At 40.4% G+C, this 21,112-nt stretch overlaps 1 long non-coding RNA gene across 3 annotated transcripts in view; it reads left to right on the top strand.

Annotated features, from left to right (window-relative positions):
- Window positions 1-21,112, top strand: part of LOC140617544 (uncharacterized) — a 78,670-nt gene that overhangs the window by 3,863 nt on the left and 53,695 nt on the right. The window lies entirely within an intron of this gene.

The raw sequence follows: 21,112 nt of genomic DNA, 5'->3' as shown, positions 1-21,112 counted from the left end.
TACATTTGTTTACCAAGTCCTACTGTTTCTTTGCTCTTGCTCTCTGTCCACCTTCCTTAACCAAAGGCAATATCTTTGTCATGGTCCTGAAGCACTCTATTGTTTGCCTGTGCAATTATAACAGCTCCACAATTCAGATTATGGAACTAAACTGTCCCCTTTTCATGCTATGCTCCACATTTCTTTATAGTTAGCCTAAAAATCATGTTTCACCATGTCCTTGCTTTCTAAAAAGGTTTCTGTTGGCTCTTCACCAACTCTATCTGTGCTTTTATACTTTGGCATCTACCGGATCCACTTCCAGACTGAAAAAGAATGAAGATTCCCTGATGCAATCTCTGTAATTTTGAAGAAGCATATTTTAAGAAGCACATGTGACAAAGACTCTTTGCTCACTCCAAAATCTGTGCTTTTCTTCTTCCTGAGCAAATGGCTTTTTAGCAAGAGATTATGCTTCTTAACTTACCCTGCAACAAGTAGCAGCAATGTGATAAATGTTAACCAATGGAATGCTAACAAATAATCCATGTTAAATCCATATCATTGGCTAAAAGGAAAATGTTTTCTCTGTTCTTGAGGTGGAAAGGGGACCAACTGAGGTCACCTTAGAAGTCCTGTTTATTTTATTATTTTTAAAAGATTTTATTTATTTGTTCATGAGAGACGGAGAGAGAGGCAGAGACATAGACAGAGGGAGAAGCAGGCTCCATATGGGTAGCCCAATGAGGGACTTGATCCCTGAACCCTGGGATCACGACCTGAACCAAAGGCAGAAGCTCAACCACCCAGGGACCCCAGAAGCCCTGTGTAGAGGAAGGAGAACAGCTTTTCTAGCCAGGATTCTTGGGGTAATTTGTAGAGTAGAGGCCACCTCTTGCCCCTGCACATTTCCCTTAGGGAGAATAAACTTCTTTGTTCATTAATCACCATATTTTTTGTCTTCTTTCTTAGAGTTGCCTGGCCTTTACTATAACTTTATATTCTTCTGTTCATGATGTTTAGTATATCACAAGAACTGTTGACCCAGGGTTTCAAACACCACCGTTCTTAAAGGACCACCACAATCTGACTCACCTAACATGTAGCTTAGGCACCAACAGTATACACACACACACACACACACACACACACACACACACACACATTTTACTATTACCTGAGCACTGTAGTCCTTTACTCAATTTTTTTAAACTTATTTAACTTATTTAACTTATTTTCATACCAGTGTGCATTATTCCTTTCCCTGAATGGTCTTCCCTTATAAATGTCCCGTACCTTTCCTTTTTCTCAGATATTCTTTTTTCACTTAAGAGTTTACCTTAAAAACTGTTGGATCAAAGAGGGCCAAAAAATGTTTAAAGCTTAAAAACAAAATTAATTTGGCTTTCACTTGCATAGCAGATTTATTTGGTGCTGCTGGCTAATGGAACTTCTTCCCATCCTATGATTCTTCCACCCACTTGGGTGGTCAGTCATCTGTATTCACTCTGTGAAAAGGAGAAAGAGGATGAACAATGCATAGAAGTGGGCCACATTCTATTGGTGACACTCAGTCACATAATCACACTTATTTGTAATAAATGCTGAGAAATATAGATGGAGTATATACTAAAAATCATATTATTTATAAGAAGGGGACAGAATATGGTGTACCACTAACGATCTTGTTAAGATGAAAGAGGACAATGTATAAAGAACTCCTCACCTTGACATATCACAAACTGTTGAAAAACAAAGAGAAAAATCTCAAAAACAGCAAAAGAAATATGATTTACCATGTATTAGAACACTATGATTTCTACTAGAGTTAATGGAAGTTCAAATGCAAATTATGTAGTACGAGTGAAGAATCCTTATCTCACATAAATGAACAATATACATTCACTTATATTCTAGATACAGATAAACAAAAGACTGAAAACATTCTAAAACATTAGCAGTAATTGTTGGTAGAATTATTAGCGTTTATTATTGTCCTTTTAGTATTTTCCACATTTTTTATGAAATATGTATTCATTTTCTAATAAAAGAACTAAAGTTTCCATAAATAGAAATATATCAACAGGGACACCTGGGTGCCTCAGTGGTTAAGTGTCTGCCTTTGGCTCAGGTTGTGATCCCAGAATCCTGGGATTGAGTCTGTCATCAGGCTCCCTGTGGAAAGCCTGCCTCTCCCTCTGCCTTTGTCTCACTTCTCTCTGTCTCTCATGAATAAATAAAATAAAATCTTAATATATATATGTATATGTATATATATCAGCAATTTTAAATAGGAAAACTTTTAGTGAAGGACAAAATGTTAATTAAACATATCTTAATAGGTCAGCATTAAATTTTATTTATTTATTTATTTATTTATTTATTTATTTATTTTTAGCATTAAATTTTAATATTTAAACTCTCTACTACATTTCCTCACAATATTTACTGCAAACGTAATGCATGGCTAGGTCCTGGGATTTACAACAAATCTAAGGGATGAAGATTTTGCTCTCTCTTAAGAAGAAACTTTCAAAACAAGCTTCTCTCTTGGAACTGGGATAATTATTCTTTCTGACCAGATTCATAGAACAAAATATCCTGATTTACAAAATCCCTCACTCCTTGAAAGCAGAGACCCTAAATGAACAAAAGCTGTTTGGAGGCTTAAAGATTTAAAATTTTCCCTTATTGGGGCACCTGGCTGGCTTAGTTGGAACAGCATGGGACTCTAGATCTTGGGGTTGTGAGTTTGGAGTTGTGAGTTCAAGCCCCACATTGGGTATAGAGATTGCTAAAAAAATAAATAAACTTAAAAAAATAAAAATTTCCTTTATCATAATCTAGTCTTCATTTTCTCTATTACATCCCTTATAAGAGCTCCATGAAGCCTCTTGCTTTTTTCAAAATTATTTTACTTTTGAGACTGTAATTTGTTACAATGACTATGGGAAGAACAATATACTTAAAATCTGAGAAAGTTAAGCTAGAAGCAAGGGCAACTGACGAAACTCATCATGAATAAATCTAATAGGGATAAAAATAAAGATGACAATTCTGATATTCAATTTTGAAAATGGTGCTTTCTACATTCAAGTCTCTATTTCCATAGAGAAACTACACACACTTGAACCATAAGAACAGCCATTAGTTGGCCTCAAATAATGTTTTTCATTATTCAGTTTATTATAGTAGAAGTCTTAGTGATTGTCTTAGGCAGTTCAGGCTACTATATCAGAATACCACAAACTGGGTGGCTTATAAAAAGAGAAATTTATTTTTCAAGTTCTGGAGGTTGGAAGCCTGACATCCAGGTGGCAGCATGGTCAGGTTCTGGTGAAGGCCTTCTTTCAGGTTGTAGACTGCCAACCTCTCACTGTTATCCTCACATGGTGAAAAGAGAGTAAGAGTGTTCTCTGTGATCCCTTTTATAAGGGCACTAATTCTTGCCATAAGCCCTACTTCCTAATGCCACCATCTTGGGAGTTAAGATTTCAGTATACCAATATGGTGGGGTGGGGGGAACAGGTAACAAACATTTTGTCCATAACAATGATACAAGTAATTTAACTTTTATTATTATCAGTCTTTATCAGTTTAGCTATTCTTTTATTGCTCGGTAAATATTGTTTGGACCAGCTTTCTATAGGGTAAGTTGACTTCCTCCTCTTCATTCAAAAGTTACTATTTCTATCAAAGACATTTGGAGGCTGATATGAAATTATAAAAGGGACAATAAGTTCCTATTCTAGAAGATTTTATTTATTTATTTATTTGTTTGAGAGAGAGAGAGAGAGAGATAGCACAAGGGGAGGAGGGGCAGAGGGAGAAGCAGACTCTTGTCTGAGCACAGACCTCTCGGGGGGCCCGATCCCAGGACCCCAGGATCATGACTTGACCTGAAGGCAGATGCTTAACCAACTGAGCCACCCAGGCACTTCAATAAGTTCCTATTCTGAATAAAGCTGCTTGTATATATATATGAAGATGAACACACAAACAGCCCCCCCCCCCCCCCGCATACACCCCTCCGCACAAAGAATTGATCACTTAGGACAGATTTAAGTGGTCTTCTTTTTTAATATTACCTTCTACGCCAAGATCTTAAGCAATTTTCTTCATGCCTTGGTAGTAAGAATTCTGAGTCCCAGGATGCGAAAACAACTTACTTGACAAAGAAACAGTTAAATAACATCAGAGTGAAAGAGGAAGGCAAAATTATATATAGTTTTGCTTTTGAAAATTTTCTGGAAATTAATCTTTAAAAAGTCTTTAGTTTAGACTCTAGTAATTCTGAATTTATGATTAATGGGGTTTAGACAGGGCAAAGATGCTCCTTTGTTTCATATGATAACTGAGTACAGGTACTCCCTGTACCTCTGAACATGTATTTGGAGATAGGGACTTTAAAGAGGAAATTAGGTAAAATGAGGCCATCTGGGTGAGCCCTAATCCAAGATGACTGACATCCTTGCAAGAAAGGAAGATTAAGAGGAGGAGGGGCAAGATGGCGGGAGAGTAGGGTCCCCAAATCACCTGTCTCCACCAAATTACCAAGAAAACCTTCAAATTATCCTGAAAATCTATGAATTCGGCCTGAGAATTAAAGAGAGAACACCTGGAATGCTACAGTGAGAAGAGTTCGCGCTTCTATCAAGGTAGGAAGACGAGGAAAAAGAAATAAAGAAACAAAAGGCCTCCAGGGGGAGGGGCCCCGCGAGGAGCCGGGCTGAGGCCGGGGCGAGTGTCCCCAGGACAGGAGAGCCCCGTCCCGGAGGAGCAGGAGCTGCACCGACCTTCCCGGGCGGAAAGGGGCTCGCGGGGAGGTGGAGCAGGACCCAGGAGGGCGGGGATGCCCTCGGGCTCCCGGGGACACTAACAGGCACCTGCGCCCCGGGACAGTGCGCCGAGCTCCCTAAGGGCTGCAGCGCGCACGGCGGGGCCCGGAGCAGCTCGGGGGGGGCTCGAGGGCGGCTCCGCGGAGGGGGCTGCGGGGCGGGAGCACGACTCCAACAGCGCAGGCTCCGGAGCACAGGGCGCCGGGACACAGCCCAGGATCCGGCCTCCCCCCGGGACAGGCAGAGGCCGGGAGGGCCCAGGACAGCGAGGACGCTCCTGCCCCAGCTGAGCAGATCAGCGGCCCCGCCCCGGAGCCTCCAGGCCCTGCAGACGGAGAGCTTCGTGGTTCCTGCCGGAGCTGAATCCAGGTTTCCAGAGCTGGCCCCGCCACTAGGGCTGTTGCTCCTGGGGCCTCACGGGGTAAACAACCCCCACTGAGCCCTGCACCAGGCAGGGGCAGAGCAGCTCCCCCAAGTGCTAACACCTGAAAATCAGCACAACAGGCCCCTCCCCCAGAAGACCAGCTAGACGGACAAGTGTCAGGGGAAGCCAAGGGACTTAAAATACACAGAATCAGAAGATACTTCCCCGTGGTTCTTTTGTTTTGTTTTGTTTTGTTTTGCTTTTTGATTTGTTTCCTTCCCCCACCCCCTGTTTTTTTCCTTTCTTTCTTTTTCTTTTTTTTCTTCTTTTTTTTCGTTTTTTTCTTCCCTTTTTTTTCCTCTTTCTCTTTTCTTTCCTTCTTTCTCTCCTCTCTTTTTCTCCTTTTCCCAATACAACTTGCTTTTGGCCACTCTGCACTGAGCAAAATGACTAGAAGGAAAACCTCACCTCAAAAGAAAGAATCAGAAACAGTCCTCTCTCCCACAGAGTTACAAAATTTGGATTACAATTCGATGTCAGAAAGCCAATTCAGAAGCACTATTATACAGCTACTGGTGGCTCTAGAAAAAAGCATAAAAGACTCAAGAGACTTCATGACTGCAGAATTTAGATCCAATCAGGCAGAAATTAAAAATCAATTGAATGAGATGCAATCCAAACTAGAAGTCCTAATGACGAGGGTTAATGAGGTGGAAGAACGAGTGAGTGACATAGAAGACAAGTTGATAGCAAAGAGGGAAACTGAGGAAAAAAGAGACAAACAATTAAAAGACCATGAAGATAGATTAAGGGAAATAAACGACAGCCTGAGGAAGAAAAACTTACGTTTAATTGGTGTTCCCGAGGGTGCCGAAAGGGCCAGAAGGGCCAGAATATGTATTTGAACAAATTCTAGCTGAAAACTTTCCTAATCTGGGAAGGGAAACAGGCATTCAGATCCAGGAAATAAAAAGATCCCCCCCTAAAATCAATAAAAACCATTCAACACCTCGACATTTAATAGTGAAGCTTGCAAAATCCAAAGATAAAGAGAAGATCCTTAAAGCCGCAAGAGGCAAGAAATCCCTGACTTTTATGGGGAGGAGTATTAGGGTAACAGCAGACCTCTCCACAGAGACCTGGCAGGCCAGAAAGGGCTGGCAGGATATATTCAGGGTCCTAAATGAGAAGAACATGCAACCAAGAATCCTTTATCCAGCAAGGCTCTCATTCAAAATGGAAGGAGAGATAAAGAGCTTCCAAGACAGGCAGCAACTGAAAGAATATGTGACCTCCAAACCAGCTCTGCAAGAAATTTTATGGGGGACTCCTAAAATTCCCCTTTAAGAAGAAGTTCAGTGGAACAATCCACAAAAACAAGGACTGAATAGATATCATGATGACACTAAACTCATATCTCTCAATAGTAACTCTGAATGTGAACGGGCTTAATGGCGCAGGGTTTCAGACTGGATAAAAAAACAGGACCCATCTATTTGCTGTCTACAAGAGACTCATTTTAGACAGAAGGACACCTACAGCCTGAAAATAAAAGGTTGGAGAACCATTTACCATTCGAATGGTCCTCAAAAGAAAGCAGCGGTAGCCATCCTTATATCAGATAAACTAAAATTTACCCCAAAGACTGTAGTGAGAGATGAAGAGGGACACTATATCATACTTAAAGGATCTATTCAACAAGAGGACTTAACAATCCTCAGTATATATGCCCCGAATGTGGGAGCTGCCAAATATATAAATCAATTATTAACCAAAGTGAAGAAATACTTAGATAATAATACACTTATACTTGGTGACTTCAATCTAGCTCTTTCTATACTCAATAGGTCTTCTAAGCATAACATCTCCAAAGAAACGAGAGCTTTAAATGATACACTGGACCAGATAGATTTCACAGATATCTACAGAACTTTACATCCAAACTCAACTGAATACACATTCTTCTCAAGTGCACATGGAACTTTCTCCAGAATACACCACATATTGGTCACAAATCGGGTCTGAACCGATACCAAAAGATTGGGATCATCCCCTGCATATTCTCAGACCATAATTCCTTGAAATTAGAACTAAATCACAACAAGAAGTTTGTAAGGACCTCAAACACATGGAGGTTAAGGACCATCCTGCTAAAAGATGAAAGGGTCAATCAGGAAATTAAGGAAGAATTAAAAAGATTCATGGAAACTAATGAGAATGAAGATACAACCGCTCAAAATCTTTGGGATGCAGCAAAAGCAGTCCTAAGGGGGAAATACATCGCAATACAAGCATCCATTCAAAAACTGGAAAGATCTCAAATACAAAAGCTAACCTTACACATAAAGGAGCTAGAGAAAAAACAGCAAATAGATCTTACACCCAGGAGAAGAAGGGAGTTAATAAAGATTCGAGCAGAACTCAACGAAATCGAGACCAGAAGAACTGTGGAACAGATCAACAGAACCAGGAGTTGGTTCTTTGAAAGAATTAATAAGATAGATAAACCATTAGCCAGCCTTATTAAAAAGAAGAGAGAGAAGACTCAAATTAATAAAATCATGAATGAGAAAGGAGAGATCACTACCAACACCAAGGAAATACAAACGATTTTAAAAACATATTATGAACAGCTATATGCCAATAAATTAGGCAATCTAGACAAAATGGACGCATTCCTGGAAAGCCACATACTACCAAAACTGGAACAGGAAGAAATAGAAAACCTTAACAGGCCAATAACCAAGGAGGAAATTGAAGCAGTCATCAAAAACCTCCCAAGACACAAGAGTCCAGGGCCAGATGGCTTCCCAGGGGAATTCTATCAAACGTTTAAAGAAGAAACCATACTTATTCTCCTAAAGCTGTTTGGAAAGATAGAAAGAGATGGAGTACTTCCAAATCCGTTCTATGAGGCCAGCATCACCTTAATTTCAAAACCAGACAAAGACCCCACCAAAAAGGAGAATTACAGACCAATATCCCTGATGAACATGGATGCAAAAATTCTCAACAAGATACTGGCCAATAGGATCCAACAATACATTAAGAAAATTATCCACCATGACCAAGTAGGATTTATCCCCGGGATGCAAGGCTGGTTCAACACCCGTAAAATAATCAATGTGATTGATCATATCAGCAAGAGAAAAACCAAGAACCCTATGATCCTCTCAATAGATGCAAAGAAAACATTTGACAAAATACAGCATCCATTCCTGATCAAAACTCTTCAGAGTGTAGGAATAGAGGGAACATTCCCCAGCATCTTAAAAGCCATCTACGAAAAGCCCACGGCAAATATCATTCTCAATGGGGAAGCACTGGGAGCCTTTCCCCTAAGATCAGGAACACGACAGGGATGTCCACTCTCACCACTGCTATTCAACATAGTACTGGAAGTCCTAGCCTCAGCAATCAGACAACAAAAAGACATTAAAGGCGTTCAAATTGGCAAAGAAGAAGTCAAACTCTCCCTCTTCACAGATGACATGATACTCTACATAGAAAACCCAAAAGTCTCCACCCCAAGATTGCTAGAACTCATACAGCAATTTGGTAGTGTGGCAGGATACAAAATCAATGCCCAGAAATCAGTGGCATTTCTATACACTAACAATGAGACTGAAGAAAGAGAAATTAAGGAGTCAATCCCATTTACAATTGCACCCAAAAGCATAAGATACCTAGGAATAAACCTAACCAAAGATGTAAAGGATCTATACCCTCAAAACTACAGAACGCTTCTGAAAGAAATTGAGGAAGACACAAAGAGATGGAAAAATATTCCATGCTCATGGATTGGCAGAATTAATATTGTGAAAATGTCAATGTTACCCAGGGCAATTTACACGTTTAATGCAATCCGTATCAAAATACCATGGACTTTCTTCAGAGAGTTCGAACAAATTATTTTAAGATTTGTGTGGAATCAGAAAAGACCAAAAAAAAAAAAAAAAAAGACCCCGAATATCCAGGGGAATTTTAAAAAAGAAAACCATATCTGGGGGCATCACAATGCCAGATTTCAGGTTGTACTACAAAGCTGTGATTATCAAGACAGTGTGGTACTGGCACAAAAACAGACACATAGATCAATGGAACAGAATAGAGAACCCAGAAGTGGACCCTGAACTTTATGGTCAACTAATATTCGATAAAGGAGGAAAGACTATCCATTGGAAGAAAGACAGTCTCTTCAATAAATGGTGCTGGGAAAATTGGACATCCACATGCAGAAGAATGAAACTAGACCCCTCTCTTGCACCGTACACAAAGATAAACTCAAAATGGATGAAAGATCTAAATGTGAGACAAGATTTCATCAAAATCCTAGAGGAGAACACAGGCAACACCCTTTTTGAACTCAGCCACAGTAACTTCTTGCAAGATACATCCACGAAGGCAAAAGAAACAAAAGCAAAAATGAACTATTGGGACTTCATCAAGATAAGAAGCTTTTGAACAGCAAAGGATACAGTCAACAAAACTCAAAGACAACCTACAGAATGGGAGAAGATATTTGCAAATGACATATCAGATAAAGGGCTAGTTTCCAAGATCTATAAAGAAGTTACTAAACTCAACACCAAAGAAACAAACAATCCAATCATGAAATGGGCAAAAGACATGAAGAGAAATCTCACAGAGGAAGACACAGACATGGCCAACATGCACATGAGAAAATGCTCTGCATCACTTGCCATCAGGGAAATACAAATCAAAACCACCATGAGATACCACCTCACACCAGTGAGAATGGGGAAAATTAACAAGGCAGGAAACCACAAATGTTGGAGAGGATGTGTAGAAAAGGGAACCCTCTTACACTGTTGGTAGGAATGTGAACTGGTGCAGCCACTCTGGAAAACTGTGTGGAGGTTCCTCAAAGAGTTAAAAATAGACCTGCCCTACGACCCAGCAATTGCACTGTTGGGGATTTACCCCAAAGATTCAGATGCAATGAAACGCCGGGACACCTGCACCCCGATGTTTCTAGCAGCAATGTCCACAATAGCCAAACTGTAGAAGGATCCTCGGTGTCCATCGAAAGATGAATGGATAAAGAGGATGTGGTCTATGTATACAATGGAATATTACTCAGCCATTAGAAATGACAAATACCCACCATTTGCTTCAACGTGGATGGAACTGGAGGGTATTATGCTGAGTGAAGTAAGTCAATCGGAGAAGGACAAACATTATATGTTCTCATTCATTTGGGGAATATAAATAATAGTGAAAGGCAATATAAGGGAAGGGAGAAGAAATGTGTGGGAAATATCAGAAAGGGAGACAGAACGTAAAGACTGCAATCTCTGGGAAACGAACTAGGGGTGGTGGAAGGGGAGGAGGACGGGGGGTGGGAGTGAATGAGTGACGGGCACTGGGGGTTATTCTGTATGTTAGTAAATTGAACACCAATAAAAATAAATTAAAAAAATAAAATAAAATAAAATAAAAAACAAACAAACAAACAAAAAAAGGAAGATTAGGACACAAAAACACCCAGACCAAGGGGTGAATATGTGAGGACACAGAGATATGGTGGTATATATAAACCTTATCTATAAACCAGTGAGAGGCTTCCAAAGAAACTAAAACTGCTGACACTTTTATCTCAGACTTCTAGCCTATAAAACTGTGAGAAAATATATTTATGTTGTTTAAACCTCTCAGTCTATGGTATTTTATAATGGCAGCCTTGGCTCACTGATAGACTATGCACAATAATAAACTAAACAGAATTCCTGAGGAAAAATGTTTTCTAACATAGAAACTTAATTTTAAGTCTGTTAAAAATAACATTTGTGGTATCTATTTGCAAAGAATAATTGTGCTAATACAAATTACTGGTTATTAAAATTGGTTTAGAATAATCTAGACTTAATCCTTTGTCCTTCACATCATATAGATGGAAACATAAGGTACACATTTAAAGAATACATTTCAGTTTAAACTTTTCAATGAGTTTTTCCAGATAGAGAAATTAATATCATCATCAATAAATAAGGAATGGCATATGACTAGGAAGGAGGCTGCAACCATATATACAATTAAGTTCCAGTATTACTTAGAATAGTAACTACTACATCATATCTGATCTAGTTACCATCTAAATGGTTTTCATGTACTTCATCTCTAATTTTTCTTTTTTTCCTTTCATAAGAAATATTTATTTCTTTATTTTAGAGATGAGTGGAGGGAGGGGCCGAAGGAGTGGGAGAGAGAAGCCCAAGCAGACTCCAAGGTCAGTGTGGAGCCTGATGTGAGGCTCAATCCCAAGATCCTGAAATCATGACCTGGGCCGAAAACAAGAGTCAGATGCCCAACCAACTGAGCCACCCAGGTACCCCTTGCCTCTGATTTTTCTAACATTTTTCTCTTATTTTGGTAATTTATTTTTGAGAGGAAAAGGAAAAAGAGAAATGCAAGCTCATTCACTTTGGTGCTTGGGTCAAATCTGGAATAGTTTTATGCTGATGATGCCTGAATATTCTATAACAAAAATCAGGAGATATGACTTACATCTGCACCCTAGTATTTATCCCCATAAAAACATTCAGAATTGGTTCTGGATGACATAAGAATGAGCTTTTCAGAATTGCTACTTTACCCATGCTGGGAATTAGAAAGTTTTCTCAATGCCATTTTTAAAGCATCTAGTGCTTTCTAGTGCAGTGCTTTCCACAAGTTCATTTCCTTTCTCCATTATGCTTGGACCACCTACTCTACTCTGGGTGCAGGTAATGAATGAATGATCAGATCTCATTAAACTTTCTGATTCCTTGACACCTTAACAAAAATCATGAACAAGCTGTAATTTTAATAAGTGATGATCTGAGAACTTGAGAGAAAACATGGCTCTTTTCACAGCAGAACTCTATGTTGACTTTGACTTTCTTTCTCATTGGGTACTGTTAAGTGTTTTAGAATTGCTCTTTGGGGATCCCTGGGTGGCGCAGCGGTTTGGCGCCTGCCTTTGGCCCAAGGCGCGATCCTGGAGACCCGGGATCGAATCCCACATTCGGGCTCCCGGTGCATGGAGCCTGCTTCTCCCTCTGCCTGTGTCTCTGCCTCTTTCTCTCTCTCTCTGTGACTATCATAAATAAATAAAAATTTAAAAAAAATTTAGAATTGCTCTTTATAAATATATAAATATCTGTGTATATATTTTTGAATATGTGTATATATATGTTATATATATGACATTGTATAATGAGCACTGTTTTTCTAAATCTTTAGAGCTTGTTTATTATGCTAATGATTTCTTATCAGACAAAGCCACCTACATTTAACAAATATTGAGCCCATATCATGTGGTAGGCACTGGAGATTAAAACAATAAAGAGCAATTTCAGTGCACTGAATCTGGATTGTACTTAAGAGAAGGAAGTGTGAATATCCTATCCTGTGTAACAAAAATAAAAAGAACTCCTGGAAAGTTATTAATGAGTAGTATTCAAAGCTGAGATCTAATTATCCTCTTCCTTAGTGATAGACTATCCACAACTTCAGCCAATGCTCAGAAACCAGTCCTGATAAATTCTGTAAGCTTTCTATAAGAATAACTTCCTCATCACTCATACTCTTCCAGAAGGAAACTTTGAATGTTTAAAAGACTGAGGATATAAATCGGTCCTATAATATACATGGTAACATTAAGATAGGGGAAAAAAAAGGATGCCAAATTCGGTGAGAGTAGATCTGTGTGTTGAGTTTCATTGATTGAGTAATACCTCTCAAATTACCCAGTAAGCTTAAGAAGCCCGAAGTCATTTTGAGGCTTCCAAGGCAGGAGGAACTTCCAGCAAGCAGAGCTATCATGGATGCTGATGCCATCTAAAAAAAAGGCAAAATTATCTGTATTACCTAGTAGGAGAATACTTCCCTACAGAGGGAGGAACTGTTAGGTGCAGTCTTTGAGCAGCTCGGAAAATACAATAGAGCAAGAAATGCATATCACATAACTAATGATCATGCTCAGATATTGTTTCCTTTTTCTGTCTTTTTTTTTTTGTCAGTCCTTTTTTTAATTGGAGTTCAATTTGCCAACATATAGCATAACACCCAGTGCTCAGCCCATCAAGTGCCCCCCTCAGTGCCCATCCCCAGTCACCCTCACCACCTGCCCACCTCCCTTTCCACCACCCCTTGTTCATTTCCCAGAGTTAGGAGTCTCTCATGTTCTGTCTCTTTCTGATATCTCCCACTCATTTCTCTCCTTTCCCCTTTATTCCCTTTCACTATTTTTTTATATTCCCCAAATGAATGAGACCATATAATGTTTGTCCTTCTCCGATTGACTTACTTCACTCAGCATAATACCCTCATTTCCATCCACGTTGAAGCAAATGGTGGGTATTAGTCATTTCTAATGGCTGAGTAATATTCCATTGTATACGTAGACCACATCTTCTTTATCCATTCATCTTTCGATGGACACCGAGGCTCCTTCTACAGTTTGGCTATTGTGGACATTGCTGCTAGAAACATCGGGGTGCAGGTGTCCCAGCATTTCATTGCATCTGTATCTTTGGGGTAAATCCCCAACAGTGCAATTGCTGGGTCGTAGGGCAGATCTATTTTTAAATCTTTGAGGAATCTCCACACAGTTTTCCAGAGTGGTTGTACCAGTTCACATTCCCACCAACAGTGCAAGAGTGTTCCCCTTTCTCCACATCCTCTCCAACATTTGTTGTTTCCTGCCTTGTTAATTTTCCCCATTCTCACTGGTGTGAGGTGGTATCTCATTGTGGTTTTGATTTGTATTTCCCTGATGGCAAGTGATGCAGAGCATTTTCTCATGTGCATGTTGGCCATGTCTGTGTCTTCCTCTGTGAGATTTCTCTTCATGTCTTTTGCCCATTTCATGACTGGATTGTTTGTTTCTTTGCTGTTGAGTTTAATAAGTTCTTTATAGATCTTAGATACTAGCCCTTTACCTGATACGTCATTTGCAAATATTTTCTCCCATTCTGTAGGTTGTCTTTTAGTTTTGTTGACTGTTTCTTTTGCTGTGCAGAAGCTTCTTATCTTGATGAAGTCCCAATAATTCATTTTTGCCTTTGTTTCTCTTGCCTTCTTGGATGTATCTTGCAAGAAGTTGCTGTGGCCAAGTTCAAAAAGGGTGTTGTCTGTGTTTTCCTCTAGGATTTTGATGGAATCTTATCTCACATTTAGATCTTTCATCTATTTTGAGTTTATCTTTGTGTATGGTGAAAGAGAATGGTCCAGTTTCATTCATCTGCTTGTGGATGTCCAATTTTCCCAGCATCATTTATGTAAGAGACTGTCTTTTTCCCAGTGGATAGTCTTTCCTGCTTTGTCGAATATTAGTTGACCATAAAGTTCAGGGTCCACTTCTGGATTCCCTATTCTGTTCCATTGATCTATGTGTCTGTTTTTGTGCCAGTACCACACTGTCTTGATGACCACAGCTTTGTAATACAACCTGAAATCTAGTATTGTGATGCCCCCACCTACGGTTTTCTTTGATAATATTCCCCTGGCTACTCAGGGTCTTTTCTGATTCCACACAAATCTTAAGATGATTTGTTCCAACTCTCTGAAGAAAGTCCATGGTATTTTGATACGGATTGCATTAAATGTGTAAATTGCCCTGGGTAACATTGACATTTTCACAATATCAATTCTTCCAATCCATGAGCATGGAATATTTTTCCATCTCTTTGTGTCTTCCTCAATTTCTTTCAGAAGTGTTCTGTAGTTTTTAGGGTATAGATCCTTTACCTCTTTGGTTAGGTTTATTCCTAGGTATCTTATGCTTTTGGGTGGAATTATAAATAGGATTGACTCCTTAATTTCTCTTTCTTCAGTCTCATTGTTAGTGTATAGAAATGCCACTGATTTCTGGGCATTGATTTTGTATGCTGCCACACTGCCAAATTGCTGTATGAGTTCTAGCAATCTTGGGGTGGAGTCTTTTGGGTTTTCTATGTACAGTATCATGTCATCTGTGAAGAGGGAGAGTTTGACTTCTTCTTTGCCAATTTGAATTCCTTTTATTTATTTATTTTGTTGTTGTTGTCTGATTGCTGAGGCTAGGACTTCCAATACTATGTTGAATAGCAGTGGTGAGAGTGGACATCCCTGTCTTGTTCCTGATCTTAGGGGAAAGGCTCCCAGTGCTTCCCCATTGAGAATGATATTTGCTGTGGGCTTTTCGTAGATGGCTTTTAAGATGCTGGGGAATGTTCCCTCTATCCCTACACTCTGAAGAGTTTTGATCAGGAATGGATGCTGTATTTTGTCAAATGTTTTCTTTGCATCTATTGAGAGGATCATAGGGTTCTTGGTTTTTCTCTTGCTGATATGATCAATCACATCAATTGCTTTATGAGTGTTGAACCAGCCTTGCATCCCAGGGATAAATCCCACTTGGTCATGGTGAATAATCTTCTTAATGTATTGTTGGATCCTATTGGCTAGTATCTTGTTGAGAGTTTTTGCATCCATGTTCATCAGGGATGTTGGTGTATAATTCTCCTTCTTGGTGGGGTCTTTGTGTGGTTTTAGAATTAAGGTGATGCTGGCCTCATAGAATGAGTTTGGAAGTACTCCATCTCTTTCTATCTTTCGGAACATCTTTAGTAGAATAGGTATGATTTCTTTTTTAAAAGTTTGATAGAATTCCCCTGGGAAGCCATCTGGCCCTGGACTTTTGTGTCTTGGGAGGCTTTTAATGACTGCTTCAATTTCCTCCCTAGTTATCAGCCTGTTCATGTTTTCTATTTCTTCCTGTTCCAGTTTTGGTAGTTTGTGGTTTTCCAGCAATGTGTCCATTTCTTCTAGATTGCCTAATTGATTGGCGTATAGCTGTTTGTAATAAGTTTTCAAGATTGTATGTATTTCCTTGGTTTTTGTGGTGAACTTTCATTTCTCATTCATGATTTTATTAATTAGAGTCTTCTCTCTCTTCTTTTTAATAAGGCTGGCTAATGGTTTATCTATCTTATTAATTCTTTCAAAGAACCAACTCCTGGTTCTGTTGATCTGTTCCACAGTTCTTCTGGTCTCTATTTCGTTGAGTTCTGCTCAAATCTTTATTAACTCTCTTCTTCTGCTGGGTGTAGGATCTATTTGCTGTTTTTTCTCTAGCTCCTTTAGGTGCAAGGTTAGTTTTTGTATTTGAGTTCTTTCCAGTTTTTGGATGGACGCTTGTATTGTGGTGTATTTCCCCCTCAGGACTGCTTTGGCTGTATCCCAAAGATTTTGAACAGCTGTATCTTCATTCTCATTAGTTTACATGAATCTTTTTAATTCTTCTATAATTTCTTGGTTGACCCTTTCATCTTTTAGCAGGATGGTCCTTAACCTCCACATGTTTGAAATTCTTCCAAACTTCTTGTGATTTAGTTCTAATTTCAAAGCATTATGGTCTGAAAATATGCAGGGGATGATCCCAATCTTTTAGTATCAGTTAAGACCTGATTTGTGACCCAGTATGTGGTCTATTCTGGAGAAAGTTCCATGTGCACTTGAGAAGAATGTGTATTCAGTTGCATTTGGATGTAAAGTTCTGTAAATATCAGTGAAATCCATCTGGTCCAGTGTATCATTTAAAGCTCTTGTTTCTTTGGAGATGTTGTGCTTAGAAGATCTGTCAATTGTAGAAAGCACTACATTCAAGTCACTAAGTATAAGTGTATTATAATCTAAGTATGTCTTAACTTTGGTTATTAATTTATTGATATACTTGGCAGCTCCCACATTCAGGCATAAATATTGATGATTGTTAGGTCCTCTTGTTGGATAGATCCTTTAAGTATAATATAGTGTCCCTCTTCATCTCTTACTACAGTCTTTGGGATAAACTTTAATTTATCTGATATAAGGATGGCTACCCCTGCTTTCTTTTGAGGACCATTTGAATGGTAAATGGTCCTTCAACCTTTTATTTTCAGGCTGTAGGTGTCCTTATGTCTAAAATGAGTCTCTTGTAGACAGCAAATATATGGGTCCTGCTTTTTTATCCAGTCTGAAGCCCTGCACCTTTTGATGGGGTCATTAAGTGCATTCACGTTCAGAGTTACTCTTGAAAGATATGAATTTACTGTCATCATGATACCTATTCAGTCCCCGTTTTTGTGGATTGTTCCCTTGGACTTCCTCTTTCTATTACAGAGTCCCCCTTAGTATTTCTTGCAGAGCTGGCTTGGTGGTCAGATATTCTTTCAGTTTCTGCCTATCTTGGAAGCTCTTTATCTCTCCTTCTATTCTGAATGAGAGCCTTGCTGCATAAAGTATTCTTGGCTGTAGGTTCTTTCTCATTTAGGGCCCTGAATATATCCTGCCAGCCCTTTCTGGCCTGCCAGGTCTCTGTGGAGAGGTCTGCTATTAATCTAATATTTCTCCCCATAAAAGTTAGAGATTCCTTATCACTTGCTGCTTTAAGGATCTTCTCTTTATCTTTGGAATTTGCAAGTTTCACTATTAAATGTCAAGGTGTTGAGCGGTTTTTATTGATTTTAGGGGGGGATCTCTCTATCTCCTGGATCTGAATGCCTTTTTCCCTTCCCAGGTTGGGAAAGTTCTCAGCTATGATTTGTTCAAATACATATTCTGGACCTTTGTCCCTTTTGGCGCCCTCGGGAACCCCAATTAAACGTAGATTTTTCCTTCTGAGGCTGTCATTTATTTCCCTTAACCTATCCTCATGATCTTTTCATTGTTCTTCTCTTTTTTCCTCAGTTTCCCTCCTTGCCATCAACTTGTCTTCTATGTCACTCACTTGTTCTTCTACCTCATTAACCCTCATTGTTAGGACCTCTAGTTTGGATTGCATCTCATTTAATTGATTTTTAATTTCTGCCTGATTAGATCTAAATTCTGCAGTCATGAAGTCTCTTGAATCCTTTATGCTTTTTTTCTAGAGCCACCAGTAGCTTTATAATAGTGCTTCTGAATTGGCTTTCTGACACTGAATTGTAATCCAAATTTTGTAACTCTGGGAGAGAGGACTGTTTCTGATTCTTTCTTTTGAGGTGAGTTTTTCCTTCTAGTCATTTTGCTCAGTGCAGAGTGGCCAAAAACAAGTTATACTGGAAAAAGGAGAAAAAGAGAGAAGAGAGAAAAGAAAAAAAGAAGAAGAAGAAAAAAAAAGAGGAAAAAAGGGGGGAAGCAAACAAAAGAAAAAAAAAAACAAGGGGGAGTATCCTCTGATTCTATATGTTGTAAATCCCTCGACTTCCCCTGGAATTTTCCAGTGCTGCTTGGTCAATAACTTGTTTTTCCCCTGTCCTTCTAGCTGGTCTTCTGGGGGAGGGGCCTGCTGTGCTGATTCTCAGGTGTGGGCACTTGGGGGGAGCTGCTCAGCCCCCTGCCTGGTGCACGGCTCAGTGGGAGTTGTTTATACTGTTTATCCTGTGAGGCCACTGTGAGGCTCCGTGGGAGTTGTTTATCCTGAGACCACAGGAGGAACACCAACAGTGGCGGCGGCCAGCTCTCCAGCCCTGGAGTCAGCTCCCGTAGTAACTACCACAACTCCCAGTCCGCAGGGGCCTGGATGCTCCCGGAGCGAGGCCACCGATCTGCACAGCTCGGGGCTGCCTGGCAGCAGGAGCGTCCTTGCTGCCCTATGTCCTCCCGGCCTCTGCCTGTCCTGGGGGGAGCGCCGGATCTTGGGGTGTGTCCCCCAGTGCCCTGGGCTCTGGGACCGCACAGCCCCCTCCGTGGGAGCTGCTGCCTGAGCCAATGCGGAGCTACTCCTGGGCCAAACCATGCCCACGCTTCAGCCCTTTAGGGAGCTGGGCCGGTGTGTGGCCGGCTCTCCCCTGGCGCACAGGTCCTCTGTTAGTGCCCCTGGGAGCCTGAGGGCATCCCTGCCCCTCCTGGGAGCCTGCCTGAGCTCCCTGTGAGCTCCTTTCCATCGGGGAAGATTGATGAAGCTCCTGCTTCTCCAGGACTGGGCTTTCCTGTCCTGGGGGCACTTGCCCCGGGCCTTAGCCTGGCTCCTCCCGGGGCCCCTCCCCCTTGGATGCTTTTTTATTTCTTTATTTTTTCCCCGGCTTCCTACCTTGATAGAAGTGCGAACTCTTCCCACTGTAGCATTCCAGGCTGTTCTCTCTTTAAATCTCAGACCGAATTCATAGGTTTTCAGGATGATTTGAAAGTTATCTAGGTAATTTGATGGGGACAGGTGACTTGGAGACCCTACTCTGCCCTCATCTTGCCCCCTCCCCCAGATATTGTTTCCAAGTAAAACATTTAATTACCAAATTTAAAAGGGTAAACCATTAAGCCAGTATCATCGATAAAAGTGAAGTTATAATTAGATGATCAGATTTGCTCCCAAGCCTAAATATATATCACAGCCTAAATATATATCACAGTCCTGTTCATAGCAGAATCAAGAGTGATGAAGAATTGCCCATAGATGGAGACATTTAAGTAACTGAGTATTAAGGTTGACTATGACTGGATCTATTAAGAGTGACTGTCTTAACTTCTGGTTTCCCATCTGGCATTTAAGAAGCTTGGATGTCGGGCAGCCCGGGTGGCTCAGCGGTTTGGCGCCTGCCTTTGGCCCAGGGTGTGACCCTGGAGACCCAGGATCGAATCCCCCGTCAGGCTCCCTGCGTGGAGCCTGCTTCTCCCTCTGCCTGTGTCTGTGCCTCTCTCTGTGTGTGTCTCTGTCATGAATAAATAAAGAAAATCTTTAAAAAAAAAGAAGCTTGGAGGTCATCATTGCTATTCATACAACAAGAAAAAAGCTGAACAAATTGAAAACCAACAACTTTTTCTGGATTTGCCAGAGCATAGACGTTGCAGGGCAAACTGCTGCCCCCCAAATTAGAGACTGGTAGGCAGAGGGAGATCACAACTTACTGGAATAGAAGTCCAGGAGCAGAAAGCTCTGTGGGAGCCAGTACAGTGAAGGAACACCGAAACTGCTATTGACAAATTGCTGGAGGCTCATTGTGGACAAACTTGAATGTTAAGGACTTCAGGGGTCCCACACTTCTGTGAGTTTTACCTTTAGGAGCTCTATCAGCTTCTCACAGTGAAGATGAGAGAAAAATCCCCTTGTGATTTCAAGCAGGAATAAAAGGAAAAGTAGCCATTTTGAAATATGCCTGGAACATTTGGGTTTTTTTTTCTTTTTTCTAATTTAAACAAACAAAAATTTTTAACAAGGTCTGCCCTTAAGGGAAACTAATCAGAACCTAATGGACTGGAATTTTACCAGAGCCTAAAAGACCTGGGGGAAGAGTAATACTCAACTTCAGCCCCATCTGGCCTTCCTGTCTCATCTAAGAAAGAAAGAATACCTGAGGACACAGGCTCACTAAAAATTTGAGACTAAATCATAGGCCTGCAGAATGATTCCCCTCCCTGCCCCCACATTACTGTGGCATCACTGGGCTGCTAAATACTAACAAGGGATTACAACTGAAAGAACTGCACATATGAGACATTATTGATGAAGAAGTCACTAAGGAACCCCAAAGATATAGGATCCAAAAACACTGATGGAAATTTTAGCCTCTGACACCTATAGTTTATAGTTAACAGTCAACACGGTTTAACCTCTAGCCAGATAAACATAAAACCATACACTAAAGGCTTATTTGCCTCAATTCCTTTTACCTAGAACATCACATCTGGCTTTCAAGAAAAGATTACAAGGCACACTGAAAGATAAAAATATAGTTTGAAAAGACAGAACAAGCATCAGAATGAGACTTAAATTATGGCAGAGGGATTAGAATGGTCAGACTAGGAATTTAAAATGACTATGATTGAGGCACCCAGGTTGTTCAGTTGGTTAAGTGTCCAACTCTTGATTTCAGCTCAGGTCATGATCTCAGGGTCCTGTGATCTGGCCCCACCTTGGGCTCTGCAGTTAGTGGGGAGTCTGCTTGAGAAGTCTCTCTTTCTGCCCATCCCTCTCACCCCTCCTCCTACC

Source organism: Canis lupus, chromosome 25 (genome assembly GCF_048164855.1).
Source record: "Canis lupus baileyi chromosome 25, mCanLup2.hap1, whole genome shotgun sequence".
NCBI classification, from domain to species: domain Eukaryota; kingdom Metazoa; phylum Chordata; class Mammalia; order Carnivora; family Canidae; genus Canis; species Canis lupus.
Note: the sequence above shows the minus strand (reverse complement) of the source record. Positions and strands in the feature narration are given on the sequence as shown.